Source organism: Anoplopoma fimbria, chromosome 23 (assembly GCF_027596085.1).
Source record: "Anoplopoma fimbria isolate UVic2021 breed Golden Eagle Sablefish chromosome 23, Afim_UVic_2022, whole genome shotgun sequence".
NCBI classification, from domain to species: domain Eukaryota; kingdom Metazoa; phylum Chordata; class Actinopteri; order Perciformes; family Anoplopomatidae; genus Anoplopoma; species Anoplopoma fimbria.
The window spans coordinates 15,021,066-15,034,186 of NC_072471.1; the positions used below are offsets into that span (position 1 = coordinate 15,021,066).

The 13,121-nt window shown below is 41.2% G+C and overlaps 1 protein-coding gene across 1 annotated transcript in view; it reads right to left on the reverse strand.

Moving 5' to 3' along the window:
- The window catches only part of LOC129112289 (chemokine-like protein TAFA-2), a 54,865-nt gene extending 42,088 nt beyond the window's left edge, over window positions 1–12,777 (reverse strand). Inside the window, exon 1 of the mRNA XM_054624317.1 lies at window positions 12,508–12,777. The gene's annotated coding sequence lies outside the window, so the exon portion shown is untranslated. The remainder of the gene's footprint in view (window positions 1–12,507) is intronic.
- Between the last annotated feature and the right edge of the window lie 344 nt (window positions 12,778–13,121).

Consider the following 13,121-nt stretch of genomic DNA (forward strand, 5'->3'; position numbering starts at 1 on the left):
CTTACTGGGTCATCCTTCTCTGACAGTCAGATCCAGTACTGACTGGTCACAGGGCTTTGTGTGGCACTGCTTTTCATCTATCACTGACATATGTGACACCCTCCATCAGTGCAATATATCTCATCTTTTTGGATTCCACCAAAGCCTGTCCAGAGATGTTGCTGCTGAACAAGATATATACACCAGAACCATACAGAAACAGCACTGAACTGTCGTCAGAAAATCCTTTAATAAAGCCGGATATGTTAGAAATGTCATGAGTTAGTGTTATGAACGTCTGTACTTTTATAGTGCCTACGGTATATTTGTAGATCAAAGGGGGCTGCATGTGGCAATGTATGGTTATTAAGTGATGAAACCTATGCATAATCATCGGAAACCAATCTTTACCCTCCTATTAGCTCTGTTTTGATCTCCACTAACTCCTGAGAAAGGTGAAGAAAAGAGAAAGCCTCACCAGCTACTAAGTTGTATGTCATCCGGTGCTGGGAGAAAATGTACAGAGGTTCTATCAGAGCTTTTCTATGACAACAGCTGCCTGCTGTGTCTTGAAATAGACTCAAAACAATAAAGTTGTTGGCGGTTAGGGTTATTGACATAAAGCGATAATTGTGCCGCATTCCGTTTCACCACTTGTTTTGTCTTCTGTTTTAAATCCAGCGCGCCCCAGGCTGAAAAAAATCACACTGATAATGAATTTTTGAACATGAGTCTTTCTGGCAACTAAAACAGATTGGCAACCGTCTCAAGTGGCACCTGCAACATCTGGCTTGTACATCAGCAAACCAACAGATCCCAGAGACCTGAGACTGGAGCTCAGTGGGTTCTGCAGTCTGGGGGTTTGCTGTTACTCATTTCTGGCATGTTACTGTACTCTCAAGCCAATGAGACTGCATTCCTTCTTTTTCTCTCTCACTCCCACAAGTGTATAGTAGCCTGACGTTGAGCCAGAGCGGATAGGGAGCTGCAGAGGCAAAGACGTGATGTAGAGTATATTCATCACCGCCTCCACTGCTCCTTATTCTCCATCAGAAATATTTTTTTGTTTGTTTTTTTGTCTGTCAGATTGCAAGAATGGCAGCTGATGTAAGATCACAGGATCACGCTTGAATACACAAGACAGTCTGTGTGACATTTGATTAAAGACTTTAGGGCCACAGTAGAGCAGATTCCACATAGACTAGTTTTATTTTTACACTAAAAACATGTTTAAATGGATTGTAAAAAAGAAGCTTGAAAGCCGGGTAACCATACACATTTATAAGTCTACAGTGTCTTATTTTATTATTTATTGATGATCATTGCATTCATGTTGTGAAAGGCCACTAAGCTAGATTAGCTGTGGGCTAACATGGCTGGCCTGAACATCAAAGGTCTGCTGTATTTAGCAGCAGAGCTCCAGGCTTTTCATAATATTATCTCTGCTCACGTATTTCATTACTTTTCTTGAGGTTTGGTCGAGTGTTGGGTGGATCAATGAGCATCAATACTATCAATACTAAATCTTGTCTTTCTTCTCTGTTGTACCCATTTTTATTTCATTGGAGAGTGGAGAGACTGTCTCAGGAAAAGAAAAACGTTCTGTTGTCTTCAGGTGTTAGATCACGCTCCGGGTGTAGCTGCTGGCTGTAGCTTCATGTTTAACGTACAGACACGAGAGTTATATTGATCTTCTCATTCGACTAGCCAAAGAAAGCGAATAAATGTATTTCCCAAAATGTCAAACTATTACTTTACCGTTTGACAATTCATTTGGACTTTATTGAAATTAAGAAGTAGCTAATCAATCACACAGGTAGATTGATAAGCATGACACGTTGTTCTTTCCTACATGATAGCACACAAGATATATAATAAAAAGTAAATCAAAATGTATTTTATTGGTGGTTTTAACTGTGGCATTACTTTGTATTAAATGGAAACTAAATTCTTTGGTAATACCCATCCCTAGTTTAGGCTGGAGTAACTTTAACTTGCGTTAACTTATTTTATTTGACCTCGTACAAACGGCACAAGAAGCTGCATTCACAGCATTGACACATGATCACCTCATTAAGTTGATATGGCTATTGGTTAGCAAACAGTTGCCTATTTACATCCAACAGACGCAGGGCAACATGAGCATTCGTTTGTGTGTTTGTGTCAACCTGGCAAATGCATGACCAACAGTCTCTCTTCTTTTAGCCCTGTTTTTAAAAGATGCTATAAAGCTCAATAGTGTTGAGGGTAACTGCAACATTGTTTTGCACATAGTCATTTTTTTCATTGTTGATGTGGAAAAATATAATTTGCAACTTTAACCAGAAATAAACGAATCAAGGCTCCACCCTTTGTATTTTGCTCAACCAATAGCCCTATTTGCACGTGTTTAATATAACTTCCTCTGTTGATTTCCAATAATTGCGGAAGTCGTCTCTGATCTTAATCCAATGTCCGTAATTTGCTAAATAAAAATTCCACCTCAATTAACCTACCATATTTCGCCCAACACACCGGCCATGTGATGATATTAGTGCCTTGCAAATGGGAACACCTTGATCTGGGGTCGTATTGTGGTTATTATTATTTTTTTTTTTTGCAAAGTATTTTGGCTTCCTCCAAGCCTTTTTTCTGACTCCTTGCCAGTGACGAATTATTGAGACTACGTTAGTAGTCATAAATTAAAGTTTTTACAGCATTTTGGGTGCAAATTCAGGAGGTTCATCTTGGTTCATAGCATGGAGACTAGGGCTGTATCTAATGTCACTTTTTTTCATTCAAAGCTTTTATGGAGGTTTTCAACGAAGCTTTGAATGTATGTTGTATGGAAAAATATGATTTTGTGTCATTTTGGTTGTATAAATGTAATTTATGGTGCTGTAAGATTGCTGCTTATTAATACATGCTTCATGTGTGTGCAGCAAACAACATTGTCTGCAGTGAAAAGGCTGTTTATGGAATGGACTTGTGGACTGAGACAATCACAGAGACAAGGTACGATTGCTGCGTCGCTCGCTGTGTGCGTGAGAAAGAGAGAAGGTGGACTATCAGACGCAATGTTTCTGAATCAATTCTGCTTCTGAGAAATCTTTGCAAACTGAAAACTAACATGTCTTCTCCTGCTGCCTCTTGGTTTCTCCAGCTCTCTCTCTCTCTCTCACCCTCCCTCCTTGTTTCTACCTCTCTCCCTCTCTCCCCTCATATCTCCAGCTGTCGCCTGGTAGAATGTAAATGAGCCTCTCAGCGCCGAGCCCTATGATGGTGTCAGCCCTCCCCTTAGTCTCTGGTCTCATTAGAGGCCTAGTGTAGCTGACATTTACCCAGCCGCTGTGTTGACTAGCTCTTCATGCAGGCCACATGGGTCAAAACAATACACAGTGAAACTTCAACAATCCAAATCTCTTTGGAAAGGAAAGTCGCTGGAGGCTTTAAAATAACTGAATGTTGACAAAAAAACAACACTAAAATGCCAATATAAAGCTTTGAAATGTAAAGAGAAAAATATCCCTACACATTCCTTTCTAAATGACCTGTGTGGACAAATTTAAAGCATATTCATTTTTGATGTCCTGTGTCCTTGCTCTATTGTGTGGGCTGTAAGCATCTGTAAGCTGTCAGAGTGTGTGCATTGATGTCAGCAAGACAAATTCCAGGCAGCTGGACTAATTAAGTTTCAGAATTAATAGCAAATGCTCGACATTTGTCTTCTCTTTTTCTTTGCACATAAGAACTCTGAAAGTGTCAAGGTCATTTTGCTCAATAACCTGTGTAATTTACACATTTGTTACTCCCAGTCTTCTCACTGATAACGTCAGTACACTGCACACTATCATCCTAAGGAGATAATTCAAATTTTCTTTGATTTCGGGGGAGAACAACAAAGCCGCCTCCTGTGCCCTACAGTAAGCTATAGGAACGGCTCCGTGAGTTTGAAATTAATAGGATGGCCACAGCTATTTCCTGACTCTGCGTCCTCTTGGGACCCTGCAGCTCTGTTTTTCCTGCGGTCCTCTCATCCTGTTACTAATGCCCGAGTCTGTGTAACCCTTATCTCCATGCTCGCGACATGGCCTGATAGGGCTCTGTGTGTAAGCAATTAAAACAGCTTATTTGCCAGATAAGTGGGGGAGAGCGGTCAGATAGAAAGCCACAGGCTGCCAGTATCAGGTCTTTAGGTTTCAGCCCCCCGGGTTAAATAGCCCGGGGGCACTCAGTGAGCCAAACGAGGCGCAGGGCTCAATGTTACTGTGTGGAGGAGCTGAAACTCTGCCAGAGGGGAACACACACAAGGCCCTCTGTATGTTTTCCACATAACCAACATACAGCGGAATTAATATTTAACCATCTTCATAAATAAAGATAAGGGAAGCTCCATAGAAAGGATACCTTATTGTGTTCATATGTATGTAGAGTTAAGTAGCTGTGCACTGATAGAATATCATATTTTCATAATATATCTCCATGTCAAATGAATGCAACTGATTCTCTGTGAAGTATATTATGTCTGTATATAAAAGTCTGTTTACACTTCTGATTTCTAGCAGGCAGACAGGTGCAATCTATTGTATTCAGAGATGGAATACATGGGAAGAACTTGCTTTAATATTACAGTAATATTAATCACTACACAGAGATTAATTTAGTGCTCTGTCGTGCAAACTGGAGGTCTCCAGCTTTCACTTTAATAGCGGCACAGTTACCTTTGACTGACTGTGTTTTACTTTAAATACAGCTTGCACTTTTGGTTTGAAGTTTGTTCCAACAAAAATTTGATCTTACAGGAATGAAAAATGTTGCCCCCCCCAAAAAAATTGATGGTGCAAGGTTATTAATAAGTGTCCAAAATCCCAATTTGTGATGAATGTGGGACTAAGTTTGAACGTAGCCACTGCCTTCTGGTTAATTGATAAGTCTGTCGATATTCTATATTCTTCTTGTTAAAAAAAATTATAAGGACACCAAAAACAAACACCCCAACTTTCTAACTAGTATTATTTGTGTAGCCAAAGACTGATATAGCAGATTCCTCTCTGAATAGACCACCTTAGAGCTCTGTTGTCGTCCAAAAACTATTAAAAACACATAAACGTGTACCACTCACTCTCACTTTGTGACATGTTCCTTCATTATGATGAACATTGGCATTGTTGGGGGGTTTTTTCTCCCCCAGACACTGTCCAGCTGCCAGACATACACACTATCATACGGAATTAAATAAATAGTTAAAATCATCAGTTGCCCAGCTATTTAAGGGAATTATTTTTTTAAGGTTTACATCTTCAGTAGGAATGAATTAGCTTGGGCCTGAGTGCCACAGACAGAGACAGGAAATGGGATCTTTAGTAGCTAGCATAACCAGCTTAACGTTAGCATCACTGTTGTCTCTACAGCTTGATGGCTAGTTAGAAACAATTTGTTTAGTTTAACTGAGTAAACCATGTTGTGTCTTAAAGAAGGCGATTGTGGCTAAATACCACTTCAAAACGTCATCACTAGAACACTGGTCGGCCTTTAGCTTCCTGGTGGTAGCATGAAGTCATGCGTGAAAATACCGTAGTTAGTTTTCATAACGTTATCTTTTTACTTCTGGTGATTGCTATACACTTCAAAAGTCAGCGTTCAATTGTAAAGATTATCTAAACGTAGAAATATGCAATATTCGGAAATTCAATTGGCTTTTTGTCGAGGTAATCAGTGCTATGCTAACTGCTAAGGTTAGCCTACAAAGATACGTCATCAATGCAGCACTGAATTGTCTTTTTCATTCTGCTCTACCCTGTTCTGTCAGCTTCCCGCCTGTCTCCTTTGATTGTAATGTAACAGACAGATCACAACCTCCGTATGACTAACAAAGGCAGCAGCTGACAACAGAAGAAAGACAAACAAACAGGGTCACAACTACATTTTGAAAGAATTCTCACAGTATCACATATTTTTCTCATAACGTTTCAGATCTATGGGCAATATCAAACCGCTCACTTCTTCAGCTCAGTCAATTATCTTTTGGACCACCGTAACAGCTTCAGATGTGGTTGCCGGAAGATTTGCTCACAAAGCATGACACGGCAACATGTGTAGATTGGAAAAAGAGAAAAGGCCGCAGTAACAGAGTCTGCTCTCTGAAGACGACGTAGCAGAGTAACGGAGAAGGAGAAGACCTCGACCTTGGCGGTGACCTGAACAAACTGTAATGAGTTCTGAACTTCTGCCTCAGCTCAGTATTGTTGTGGTTTTCAGAGTGCTGAGAGCTGGTAAACAGGATATTGAGTCCCAGATGGGTTTAGCTCGCATCATGAAAGTACTGTAGGCCCACAGCTCTGCACAAACCATCAGCCATCGAAAATGAAATGGAGGGAGGGAGGGGAAGAAAGATGTTTCTGCTGTCCAAAATGCATGTTGGTGTGTTTTTGTTTGGAGGCTTTCGGAGGCTAGACTTATCCTGCTTGACGGGCACATGTTTATGAGCCACTGGGCCTCACACAGAGCAACAGTAAGACGCTGCTGAATAGATACAACGTCCCACACGGGGGAGAAAACCCCGAACACACACAGCAGCCGATCGTCGTTTTCTCTCACTGTCGCTTTCAGTTCCTCTCACTCGTCGTCTGTCTCCTCCTCTCCTTCTCCCTCTGCATGAAATAGGATCACAGTTTACTGGAGTAGGACTGTTTGATGAGTGGGAGGACAGCGTGATCACTAACTACAAAGACCAGGGCTGTCCCAGCAGAGGAGGATTCTGGGATGGCACTAGACAACAAGAAATGTAGACCATCGAAGCATGTGAACAGAAAGCAGAAGTCCATTTTGAAAAAGGCTTCATTTCTGGACAAAGGACAGCCCTGCTGATCACAGCTGCAAAACATTAATTTAACATTTTATTTTATTATTATTATTTTATATTATTTATTTTATTTAAAAAGTCATTCTATTTCTTTAAGAGGCAAAAGAAATATTCAATATTTTTCAGACTAGGTCCCCTTTAGGGAGGTGTGGTCGCCATTCTTATATTTTGCTTGTTGCATTAGTGATTACAGTTAATTAAAATACTTTTTTAATACTTATATCTGCTTTCTACTACATTATAGTGTGTTATGAACCATTTATTGCATGTTGATACTCTGCTTATAAATGCTCCATAAGGGGGACAGTGTTACCAATCTAACTTTAACTATGATCTTCACCTTACCTTAACTACACAGTAGTTGCCTTGTGCAGATTATGCAGAAAGAAAGACATTTACAAATACAGTTATTTAAAACTGACAACAAAATTCAATGTCTGTTATTCTGTCATTTCCCATTGCATTTTTAAAATATGCTACAGTACTGAGTACGGTTAAGGTTGAACCTCAGAGTTGCTGCTTACAACAGACAATTACTTTTAACATTCCTCTTTCATTTGGTGTTAAGTTTTTTAGTAGTATAACTTAACTGTGTATACTGTTAATATTAAAGATGACAGCTATCGTGTGGAGGGAAATTATGCTTAATAAGGTATTATATTTGTTTTACAGGTTTATGACTCTAACCCTGTAATCCCAGCAGTCCCAATTCAAGTCAGATCGACCCTCTCTTCCCTTCTTTCCTGTCACACTGCCTTTTATCAAAATAAAAGCCAAAAGATCCCCTTGAGTACATAGTTATGAATAAAAGAGTATGCATGATCATCATTTAAAAAAATTGATCACGGTTGTAAAAAAAGTAATTTTCCTTTATGCTCAGTGAGCCTGTGCAAGTATTTAAAAAAAGAGGCAATCCAATTATGAACTGCTTAAAAATGTGGCCATTATGTTATCAATGCTGGCTGCTTAGGATAGATCCTCATCATCATATTCTACTAATGGGCCCATTTTCCAGTCTATAAATTATTAAAGGCATAAACAAAACATTGTTTTTTTTAATTAGTATAAAGAAAATATTGCCAGATCTGTCTCTGTACATCTGACCCTACTTTTCTGCAACAACTGACATAAAAAACATTGCAATATGATAATTGTTAGGTATAGGACAGACCTGAACTCACCAAGCAGGTGAGGGGATCAGAACCAACAACCTCCAGGTCACAATGCGAGTGTCCAGAGATTACAGAAGTGTGGTTGGAGGGTGTTAAAGCAATAGAAAGGTAAATCAAAAGAAGTGGTTATCACACTTTTTCATCAACAAAAGTCCAAAGCAGCAGTCAGCGGGAAAGTGAGACAAAAATTCTAATCAGAAGATGAACAAGGGGAGTCAGAAGAAAGAAGACGGAGGTCAAAGGTGAAAATGTAGAGGGACCTTTTGTTATTATTCCATCTCTTCTGCAGAGCTCCTGTTTATTCAACGGCTGGTAATTTTCTTTTACTCCAAATGAAACAGAGTGAGAGCAGAACGAACGATCCGCAGATCAAATAGAATGTGAAAGAGAGTTGGGGGGGAGAGCCCTCGCTTCCTACTTACATCAAACACCCGCTCAGTGGGTGCCAATCATCCGCCGATATTTTACACAAATGCCATAGTTTCAGGAGAAGAAATCACAGTTGCCTATCAAGCACCTGACCTCCTCTCAAGGCTTTCATCTGGAGCGACAATGGAGAAATCCCCGGGCAGTGTGCTGTGGCTTACAGGTTTCATCTAACATGTCCAATCTCATCTTCAACACTGTTCTCTTAGAACAATGAGGAAAAACCTGCCGATTGTAATCATTCCCCTGGTTCCTCTGCGGTTTCACCAATTAAAAGCATTTTCTGGTAACAAGGAAAACAAGTGACGATGTCCTGCTGCAGATTGCTCCGTTTTAAGATAACGAGTTAAGCAAATTTGGACAGACTGAGCGAAGTAGAATCTGTTCACAGTTCAGTTGACTCCAACAGCGTCACCTCTTGTATCAGAGATGACACCTCATCAACAAACAGAGAGATCAGTGTGGAGATCTTTTTCAGTCTGTCTTTCACATAAACAAGTTGAATTCTCTAGCCAGAGCCAGCTGGAGCCACGGTCGTCACGAGGGTAACTATTCACATCACAGTTTACAGGACTGTTACAGCTTACTTTTCAACTAAAAGTAACCTTTTTGTGCCTGTTGTAATAATACATTTTATTTTTATCCATCCATCCATTAGCTAAACCAGCTTATCCTTGAGGAGTGGCAGGGGGGCTGGAGCTGATCTCAGCTGACATTGGGAGAGAGACGGGTACACCCTGGACAGGTCGCCAGTTAATCACAGTCCTGGCACGCTCACTTTCACACCTACAGGCAATTTTAAAGAATTAACCTAACTTTCATGTCTTTGAACTGTAGGAGGAAACTGTTGCACCTGGAGAAGGCTCACGCAGGCACAGTGTCAACATCCATACACCACACAGAATGAAGAAGAAAAAGCCGGCCTGCAGAACCTTCTTGCTGTGAGGCAACAGTGCCAAACACTGCTCTACCGGCTCTGTCCAGAGGTAACAAAATGTCCCTACCAACACCTCTATAAGCTAACTCTCAGGCCTTTCTCACAGCAGACTTCTGGACTTGTCATAGCAGGAAAAGCAGAGATGTTACTAACAACGTTGATGGCTCTGTTCTATTCAAGTGGTCGTGTCTGGATTGGTGGGCATTCACCTCTAATAGTTAAGGTTTGACATTGATCTGAAACAGCTAAGGTTTGACATTGACCTTAAACAGCTAAGATTGGGCATTGACCTTGATTGGTTTTGTTGAGCGTTGACCTTGAATGGTTAAGGTTAGGCATTGACCTTGAGAGGTTAAGGTCAGGCATTGACCTGAAATGGTTATGTTTGGACATTGACCTTGAATGGTTAAGGTTGGGCATTGACCATGAATACTTAAGGTTACTCATTGACCTTAAATGGTTAAGGTTGGGCATTGACCTTGAACGGTTCAGGTTGGCCATTGGTCTCGAAAGGTTAAGGTTGGGACAGGTGATCGGCCAGCAGAGTTTTTGTAAGTTTCCGCAATTTGTTGGCTACCATCTTAACACAACCTATTCAAATGTCCCAGTAAGCTGTGACAGTTAGCCAGTATGTACAATACCAGGACCCTGAAACTGAAGAGGCTAAATGGAATTCAGCTGTCATTCATTTTAATATTTACCCCGAGTAAACTTTTCTACTGTGAAAAGTCAAAATAGTCAGTGCATGTGTTTACTTTGTATTTAGGGACTGTTTTAATTGTTAAAATGTTAAAAAAGACATTTTGTGTCAGATTATAGATAAGTATCGCCCTTACAAGATACAACTATACAGTTTAAATTAAAAACATGACTTTTTGTTGTGTGATTCAATAATATCTTACATCCTTGTGTCCCTTCATTTGCTTCTGTTATAGTGCTTTTCAGACTTTGGGTCCAAAATGCATCATGAAAAATGTTAATAAATGAATAAATAAATGAGCATCCACAAAGACAGCCTAATTCAAAGACCCCCCACTGTGTGTTGCATTTCACAGCTGTTCAGCGGCAGTGCTAAGTCGGCCTGGTTGGCGAGGAGCAGCGGACTGTGACGCCTCAGTGTCATCGCTTTGGATCAGTGGCGAGGCAGCGCGGGGATGAGGTCACACGACCCGCCGAAAAAAAGGTGACATTGGCTAATCCGGCGGCGCTGGCCAGACAGCCGGCACCAGGTTGCCCAGATGGAGGGGGAACTGGTCTGACCCGAGCCAGGCGGCACAGAGCTCTAAACCCGATCACTCATGGTGGAGGACGCCTCCATCTAACTGGGGACTGCCTGGGCTGCCAGTTTGTAGGAAGGAGCTGTTGGCCGCTAAAAAGCTGCTTCAGGTTGCCAGATGACGTCATGTTCGATTCGCTGATTCCCTCTGCTCTGTGCTGAGAGACAGCATCAGCGGAGGAAGTATACACCCTTGACAAATAATACATTTAAAATAAAATAAACTTAAGTAAAAGTATTTAAGTATCAGCAGTAAAATGAGCTTAAAGTATTAAAGGTAAAAGTAATTTCCCCTCTTACTTATATTTTATTTAACATTCAGATTGCTTGTAATTATTTTATATAAAGTTCCCAACCTAGGTCTTAAAATAAATCTAAGGGAGTTATGATATGATTAATATACAACTTTCTCACAAGCATAAGGTTACCAGGGAGTGCAAAAAGTTTCCGAATTAGAAGCCAAACAGCAATTGGAGTTTTGAATGTTTAATCTCGAGTTGCTTTTTTAAGTCAGAAATGTTCTAATTGGGTAACTTAATTGGTCCAACAGTTTTGGACATGGACTCCTTGTGATGTTAAACTAAAGGTCAGGGGAAAGGTGAGGAAGGAGGAAGCTAAGTACACAAAGTTTATTCTCCAACACCAAGTCTGCTTATAATTAACGCAATAGAAAAAAAAAAAAAAGTGTTGTTCTTTGAGCAGCTCCACCTCTGAGAAATGTATGAATTACACTGTTATCTACACACCGGCCCCACTGCTCCACTGTATGCTCTTTGGCCAGTATTTTATATCTGTCTGCAGTCTATTCCTGTTGTCCTCTACTGTATCATCCCTGTGTTGTAAACTGACAGCATGTCATTTTGTTCCTGTTGTACTTAGCAAATGAAAAGCCTTATGTGTGTGGCTGCAGGCGGAGGAGGAAGCGTCTGGACCTCCCCCACCCCACCCCAACCCCGCCTCTACCTCCTGCCGTTGTGTCACTGTATTTCATCATCAGAGGACTCACTCCATTTGCTTCAGGTGAGCTGACATTAGTCTCAGTGCAGGAGGTCAAATCGATACACCGCTATTAAAAGTGAGTTGACTTCCTGTCAGCAGTTTGGTAGTTACACCGACACCCATCAATAACACCAAACCATCCAGTATCAGTTCTGTTTAAGACTTAAAGTAGAACAGAGATCTTAAGAGTACATAGACCAGAATATTTATTTAATCGTGTCTATCTGCTCCAGACTGCAGTGGGGACATTGTTTACCTCTACCGGCTCCATAAAACTCAACCTGGTTGACTATATACTGAGGTCTCCATGGAAGTAAGCACTGATTTGGTGTAAAAAAAAAAAAAAGTGAGTTGATTGGAAAGCTCCACTAAAGGGACTAACAACTGGGAAATTGCATTTACTGAAGTCCAATACTGAATTGAACTAAAATATGTTGGGTTTTTACACAGGAGTCTGGTTTCATGAGGTTATGGTTCTAAGAGCACAGGTGGAAAAATCTAACAACTTTACACATCCTTTAATGATATAAGGTCAAATACAATGTAAATAACACAAACAAAAAAAAACATAGTTTTAATAAAGTATGAGGTATCACTGTACAAAAAATGACTGCAAGAAAACATGTCTGTCAGTGGAAGAAAGTTAATTTATCTCCTCTTTTTACGAAATGTATTTTAGGAAACTATAAATACAAATATAAAAGTATAAATGTAAGCCATACTAGAACGGGGAGTGCCTGAGAGTCAAACCGGACCCAATACTTATTGTTTCAGTCCTGATTAGATCTCGATGCAGGGCTGATGCTCCACAAATAAACCACTTGCACTGTCTGAAAGAGGGCAGAAAATGAGCATGCGGGTCGTGAAGGGCTCTTACCTGTAACTGTCCCTTCCCGCACCTTAACGCCCTCTCAGACCATCGGTGGGGCTGCTGCTACAATCCAGTGGCGTGTCTGTGATGTGGAGACATTTGCGTCTCTGGACTGGCCTCAAAAAGACAGAAAGAAAGAAAGAAAAAAACCGGGAGTGGTGTCTGTGAAATCAAACAGCCTTGGGTCAGAATCAGACACGAATGTTGGTCTTCTTCTTCGGCAGCGTTTGGCACCTCATCCGCCGCACAGCCGAGATCCTCCTGCGTCCAAACCTCCCCTGTCCTCCTGTATTCCGTTATAGTCCAGAAAACAACACTCAGATGAATAACGCGCGTTAATTGCGCCTTTGAGTGGCTGACAACCACCCAGACGATCACAGCGCTTTGATCCTGATCAGTCACTTCAGTCCGCAGTGTTTGCTCCGCCGCGTCTCTCCCAGTCTGACAGCTCAGCTCTGCGCGTACTAACTTTTATGGAGACTCCGGAGCGCCTCGCCGCACCGCTACCGCGTCGCTACCGCGTCGCTACCGCGTCGCTACCGCGTCGCTACCGCGTCGCTACCGCGTCGCTACCGCGTTACAGTATCCCGATTAACCGTCAAGCATGTGTGGCATGTGTT